Genomic DNA, 8,398 nt, shown 5'->3' with positions numbered 1-8,398 from the left:
GGTGGTCTGTGCTCGTGTCTATAGCATTCAAGGTACCGAGATCGAGCCTCACTTTGGGTAACGAAACGAAATAAGATTTTTTTTTATTATTTGTATTGTTTGTTCAATTTTATTTCTTAGTGTATAGATTATACACATGATTTATAATGAAATCTAGATAAAAAGAAACTTATGTCAAGATTCAAGATTCAAGAAATTTTATTTGTCCATAAAAATGGAAATTCACTTTGCTTGGTAGATTAAAACAACAATATTGCAAACAATTTAAAACGTACAGTATTATAACAGATTAAAAAACTTATGTCTTTATTATTATGTAACAAATGTGGTTTATGACATTATACGCAGAGGGATCTTTGATCGGATTGCGATACCGGCTATTGTATTTGCGTTAGTAAGATCCTAGCATATATTATAAATAATTAAAGATTCTGAGAAAATCAATCAATCAATATATCTTTTACAAATCAATTATCTTTATTTTAATCAATGCATATAACCTATAATTCGTCATAGTGACGAATTAAATCTAGTTATTATTGTATTGTCATAATGTATGTATAATAAAAGTTATACACCTGTATGAATATAGTTGAGTAGAGAAATATATTAGTGAACACGTTGCATATGAAGAATATAAATATAACGATACAATATACATTTTTTATATAAAATTAAATATGCATTTTTATACAAGAAATAAGGTAGGCGAAATCCCCACAAGAGGCAGAGAGAGAGAGAGAGAGACAAAAAGAATGTTATGTTGATATTGTAAAAGGGTCAATATTTTGAGATTTTACAATATTATTCCAAAACGTTTGTATAAATGTATTTTATAACGTAACATAACATAACATAAAAGAAAATTATCACAGTTTAGACATTTTCGAACAAAGGAATTGTTAAAAATATACATAAATACTAAAAACAAACAAATATTAAAACAGAAAAAATAGACTACTACAAAACAAAAAGGAAAAATATAATAAAACTCCTCAAAGTTAACGATAATAAAAGATTCTGGCTAAACCTCCGTGAAGAAAAAAACAATCCATCAAATCTCATTAATGGAATGGCATCGACAATTGAGTAATTTATATTGTATCAATCAAATATTGAAAATAACAGAAATTAAATTAGATGAAGTCATAAGTGCATTTAAAGAACAAACAAGGGTAAAGCCACCGGGTATTGATGGTATCACGAGCGAAATATTAAATGTTCCATAGTTTAATTTAATATTTGTCAGTGGGAATTTCCCTCAACGTCGTTGGCCAATGTAATTATACCAATACACAAAAAAGGGAATAGTTCTGAACCTCAAAACTATAGAGGGATATCTCTGACTGGACAGATGAATGTAACATTTTGAATCTGGAGCAAGCCGGGTTTAGGAAAGGATGTCGAACCCTCGACAATATATTTATCTTGAACACAATTGTATCCAAATATCTTAGTAAAAAACGGGGCAGAATTTCTGTTACTTTTGTGGACTTAAAATGTGCCTTTGATTCAATAAACCACAATTACCTTACTTAAAAATTAAAGAAACTAGGTCTGCAAGGTGAAATTTTAATTGTAATTAATTCACTCTATTCAAAGCTAAAGTCTTCTGTTAAAATTGAAAATAAATGATCGGATACCCTAAAAAATGAAAGTGGGGTCACCATTATCATCTCTAATATTTAATATCTTTCAACAAGACTTAAGTGTTAATTTAAATTCTACAAAACAATCTGATAAAATACAGATTAGAGTGAAATGAATCACTTATTATTTGCAGACGATCTTGTACTAACAGGAGACTAAGAAGTATCGAAAGGGAAAAGGAAACTCGGTTGAAATTGTTGATTCGTATAAGTATCTTGGGGTTGTATTTAGTGCAAATGGAAAGTGGAATAATACAATAGATACTGTTGTGACTGTTGTCTAGCAAAAAATGCATTATTTGCAATGAAGTCCAGCATCAAACGAAAATTTAGATACGTACCTGCTAATGAATGGAACCATATATTTGATTTGAAAATAACATCAATACTCACCCATGGCTCAGAAATATGGGGATTTCATAGTTTAAAGAGTGTTGAAAAGGTCCACACACAATTTTGTAGATATGCCATTGGAATTGGAAATAATGCCACAAATCTTTCAGGTCTTTCACAAATAACTTGACCTTCTTCAATACAATAAAGATAATAAAGAATTTCACTAACTGTATTAATTTATTTTATCTTTTAGTTTTCTTAAAATCGAATTGACCTATATCCTTTAAGTGAAATCAGTCTGAAAGGCAGTTTCTTATCCCCTGAATAATGTAGATCTTTCTAGAAACTGCAAAATGTGAAAATATTTAGGTCTAGTCTTATATTATTATAGATTATAAGAACTATATTGAAGTTATTTAGAATTAGGCCATGATAACGAATCTATCATGAAAATGAAGTCCCATAATTTCCTACTTTGCAATTAGTTTTGATTTTTTTACGTAATTAGTACAAACATTAAAATTGTACAGTATATCAACACATTATTTTTTTAAGAACTGAGAGAATTGGTTGGATTAGCAAAATACATAATGCAATCTCACTCTGCACCGATCATACAGCCTACATTGGCACTGCTTTTATAGGTCTAGCTTGACTAACGTTTTTTAAACAAATGAAAGAAGTGGTTCATTTATTAAGTATTGATAGATTTTATACGATTTTAACTCCATTTCTTGTAATATAATTATTGTATTTTACTATTTAACTTACATAGAAATCTTAAATAATACAATTTCGATAAAGATTGAATTGCTCACCAAGTAGAAGAAATGGTAAAATGGAATTCGTTGCAGAATACATAATTCTTAGAATGGAACATAATCCAATTGCTACCGTACACGCCATGACTACTGTAAATATACCACACAAAGATACGTAGATCTGAAAAAGCAAATAGTGTTTACTGTATTGAAATGTATAACCATATTGTTGTGGTATACAGTGTTGATCTGGGCCAGGAATAAAGCCAAAGCTATGTAGTTGATGTTCTATTTGCAAGCGATTCCCTGGGGTGGGGTTGTAATGTAATTTTGTGGTAAATATGCCTACATGTTGGTATGAGGTAGAGTGTAAAACAATGTAAGGGGCGTGCTCTGTGTTCTATTGCTTCGTGCCATGGGATTTATTAATTGTCAATATCTAGTTTCCTTTAGAAATAATAAAAAACTGGCTTAGCATCCCTAGGTGGATAACGGCCCGTTTCGCATGGAAATATACTTATTTCTCAGAGGGATATGAGAATACTGCAATACCTTGTGTTCAATAAGACTGAATTGTCCCAGCATCGTCATGATGTAAACGAACAACAAACAATAGCCTATTGCAAATAAAAATATGTCGTTTTTTATGGCGTCAGATGATTCTCTATCAAGGCTAAAAAAAAAACCAATAATGATATGGATTCGTCATTAATATCATACCCTTAGTTATTATTATCATTGTCGCCAATATCGTATTAAGATTTGTCTACACTATCAAACTTCATGTGAAAACAAAATGTGATATGCCCATATTGGACACAATGGCGTCATTTATTTGGGCATATCACACTTTTTGTCAAACTAGTTTGATAGCGTAGACAGAACTTTAGTCGACATGACATCGTCATTCTCATCAGGAAAATAGTGTTTAATAACAATATTATTCATCAACAAATATCTTTATAACCATAGACCTACTATTAAATGATACACACCTTGTGGAAGCAAACAAAGTGACATTTAGGTTTCCATAGTTACGTTTGCTAATATAATCTATGAATTCGGTTTCCCATTTTGTTACGTCATCACCAACCTGGGAAATATAGTAAAGCAATGAAATGAATTGTATTATAACTCATGGACTAACTAAACTTAAATCAATCAATATTAATCATAATGTATTTACATATTTTTTCATAACGAACGATGTGTACGATGTATGCTTACATATGTATCAGTCTTGTCTACGTCACTTTTACGTAGTCCATAGGTTACTACGGCGGCTTCTGCTGCAATAATATCACCGTACTTCCCGCGTTGAACGCCGCCAAGCAACGCCAATACATCTACTTTACGAGAGGTTAATGGACTTGAAAGAGGACAAAAAAAATTTATGAAGATATGCACATTAGGCCTACATTGTTTTTTTTCTTTTTTGTATTGTAAAGAGTTTAATTTAGTTTAGTGGTGTTTATATTTTAACATTTTAAAGAAAGCCTTTGGATCAGCTGGCCGATTGGTTCAGCTCGAATGTTTACACAAACTAGTAAATAAAATTAAAATAAATAAATAAAATAAATGAATACATTAGTGATGATCGATCGACACAGTGCAAAACAAACACGCTTTGATGGTGATGCCAGTAGGCCATAAATGATGATAACTCGTTGGTAAAACACATTGATGCTGATGTTCATAATTTTGCTGACAATATTGACCAAGCAAGATTTACACATGACACACGCACACAAACAACCTACCTGAAAACGTGTAAGGCATTTATTTTATCTAGGATATCTTCTCGTGTTAGGTTATTGATAATTCTTTTATTAAACCCCCAAACTTCTAAAATACTTGAACCGTAACAAAACTCTCCAACCCTAACAAATAAAAAAAATTCCATTTGTAAGAATATTTAGTGTTTTTCTAAACATTTCTTTTCGAAGTAGATAGACATGAGATAAAGAATACGACATTTTCGAAAATTATCTTCCTTGGCAAGTTAACATATTAAATACGTTAACAAAAACGTTAATCTTATAAACTACATTCATTTTCATTCATAATAACATTAATTTCTTGTCCTTCAAAGTAAACAAAATAACATTTTAAATATAAATAATTAAGAGGCAAAAAAGGATGTCAAATGCATTTGGTAAATCGTTGATATACAATAAAAAAAGAAGAGGGCCTAATAGAGACCCTTGAGGAACACCACAAACAATAGGTTTGAAATCGGAAAAAACATTGTTGATATGCAGAAACATGCAAGACAATACGAAAGAAACTCCGACAAGACATAAGAAAATACAACACCCTTAAAATTCAAGAGACAATAGAAAGCAATAGAAGTTTGAAGAAAACAAAGCAGAAACTTGCAAGTGGAAAGCAAAAAATAACATCATTAATTGATAAAAAAGGGACAGAAATTACAGATCAAGACATGATTTTGATGAGGATTGAAGAATTTTATGAAGAACTCTATCAAAGCAGCCAGTCAGTGGACCTTCAAGTATCCATATACTCGGAAGAAATTCCAGACATCACATATTGGGAGGTGCAGCATGCAGTCAAAAACATGAAACGAGGGAAAGCACCAGGACCAGATAACATTTTAATTGACACAATCAAAGAGGGGGAGGACGTCATTGCTAAGGAGCTGGCGAAGCTATACACAGCTTGCTTACATCAGGGGAAAGTGCCAGAGAAGTGGAAAGAATCTAACATGATCATCCTTTTTAAGAAAGGGGACAAGAGGGATCTAAAAAACTACAGACCTATTAGTCTTCTTTCAAACATATACAAGTTGTTTACAAGAATCCTGACAAATCGAATGGAAAATTCACTTGATAGCCACCAACCCAGAGAACAAGCAGGGTTTAGGAGTGGTTTTTCTACCATGGATCATATTCATACACTGAACCAGCTCAAAGAAAAATGCCAAGAATACAACAAACCACTTTGTATGGCCTTCATAGACTATGAAAAGGCATTTGATTCGGTGGAGACACAGTCAGTTCTAAAAGCTCTGCAAGATCAGGGAATTCATTATAAGTACATTATCCTACTCAAAGACATCTACACCAACTGCACTACCACAGTTACGATGCACAAACCAAGCGAGAAAATCCACATAAAGAAGGGCGTCCGACAAGGCGATACAATTTCACCTAAACTGTTTACAGCTTGTTTGGAAGGCATATTTCGCTCACTGGAATGGGAGGATAAAGGAGTGAATATCAATGGAGAAAAATTTAATCATTTGAGGTTTGCAGATGACATTGTTGTCCTGGGAGAGCAAATCAGTGAAGTGGAGGATATGCTTAAAGACCTTGCAAATGCCAGCAAATGCTGTGGATTGAAAATGAATATGAAGAAAACAAAAGTTATGGCAAATTCCATGGTACCTCATGGTTCTGTGACTGTTAATGGCAATAAAATTGATGAAGTAAATGAATATATCTATCTGGGGCAGAGATTTAGCCTGAGAGAAAAGAATCAAGAACAGGAGATAAAGAGGAGAATCAGATTGGGCTGGTGCCAATATGGTAAACTGAGCAACATCATGAGAGGGGAAATACCGTTAAGCCTAAAAAGAAAGGTCTTTAATCAATGCGTGTTACCAACCATGACATATGGAGCTGCGACCTGGGCACTGTCAAATAAAATGGAAAAGAAAATAGCAGCAGCACAGCACAACATGGAAAGAAATATGCTCGGAATCACATATAAAGACAGAAAAACAAATGAATGGGTGAGAAAACAAACACAAGTTCAAGACATTATAAGAACTATCAAATTAAGTAAGTGGAAGTGGGCTGGACATATCAGTAGGAGAAGAGACAATAGATGGACTTCGCTAATGACATCATGGAGACCGATGGATGGGAGTAGAAATAGAGGAAGACAAAGAGTGAGATGGCGAGATGAAATAGACAAGTATTGGGGTACAGTGCAGTGGCAGGGAGCAGCTAGAGATCGTGCACTGTGGCAGAAACATGCTGAGGCTTTCGTCCAGCAGTGGACTGACAACGGCTGATGATGATGATGATGATGATATAGGTGCATTGAAGTCAATTGGACAGATAATCTTTAAAAAGGTCAAGAGTAATGCCACGGATACCATAGTTTAAAGAGTTTTGAAAGTAAAATAGTGTGATCAATGGTATCGAATGCCTTAGACAGATCTATGAATAAGCCAGACGAAAACAACTTATTATGAATACCATCCACAATGTTGTTGGTAAGATCAATTAAAGCAAAAGAAGTGGAATACATTCAATATACCGAATTAAAAAGTGTGCTTGTTTGTATTACAATGGATAATTTAAATGTGAATTGTTAAATGTTTGTGAAAAAATAATAGGTGTAATAGGTGAGAGTAACGTTCTTTTTTATTAGATATTTATTATCGCCAGTAGCGAAAGAACTGTCTTAAAGGGACATATACGACCAAATTATTTTTATTGACGTAATTGCTTATTTAAAAAAAAATATAAAAAGTTATTACTGTACGCGCATATCATTGTCTAGAGTGTACGTACCGATAGCATATTTCATCCCACGATTTGCCAACATTCACCGATTTTACAGTCTCATCAATTAATAACATCTGATAAAAGAACGCATAATTACGGAAATGATATTAAGATTTTGACTATGGTACATGCATCAATTGATTTAACCATAACTGTTTCAGTTTAAAAGACGTACAGTTACATTATGTATTAGATATAGACATAACATCTGTTTCAACATGAATACTTTATTTGAGATGATGTTATATATCGTTTTCTGCTTCAAAGCTTCCGCTTTGCTGTGCTTAGTCACACCAACAAATAGTAACAAACCCGTACTAAAATTAGGCTGTTCTATAACATTTTCCTAGCTTAGATGGATATTCTGAATTATGACGGATCTTAACTTATATATGTCGGCCTAAGTAGGATTAAACAAATATGAAGAAACAAATATATCTATATGTCGTAAAATTGACATTAGGCCTTACCTACGCTAAACTACTGTATTTACCAAATTAAAGTTAACCATTTACAATCGTAGAAGGAGTGTGTACGCTCTGCGTCCCATCATGCTGGTAGGTCTCTACTATGAGTTAAGTTTTGAGTTTAGGGTTAGTTGTAGACTTACCGAACTCAGCGAGTCAGGTGTTAATATATCATGGCTGGTTATGATTAATTCTTCAGTAAATGGATCTTTGTAATTCTCTTGTATGTGTCTATAGTACGCTTGATTGGGTGAGTCTTTTGACACCCATAGTTTGTCTCCTCTATGCTCCTCCTTTAGGACTGTAATTCCAAATCCAAGTAGGAACGTTACTAACAGACAGACACCAATGCAAGTATACGGGTTTCTACCAGTAAACCATCCAATTCTATAATCAGATTTGAGAATAAGATTGTATAGACAACGGGAAAGACCTATTTCGATATACATAATGGTATTCAAGATATATATATATACTCTCATTGACAAGAACCTTACGTTCACTCATGGAGGTATTTCTCTGTTTTTAAGAAACATACACAGCATTAAGCTTCCTTTTAAATTGAAATTAATAATGTGAACCATTTAAATTGACGCATATACTCTATAGTTTATAGTATAGGCCTATAGTGTGTAATTAAAAGTACT

Source organism: Antedon bifida, chromosome 6, assembly GCF_963402885.1.
Source record: "Antedon bifida chromosome 6, ecAntBifi1.1, whole genome shotgun sequence".
Lineage (NCBI taxonomy): Eukaryota > Metazoa > Echinodermata > Crinoidea > Comatulida > Antedonidae > Antedon > Antedon bifida.
The sequence above is the reverse complement of the archived record's forward strand: the minus strand, read 5'-3'. Positions refer to the sequence as shown.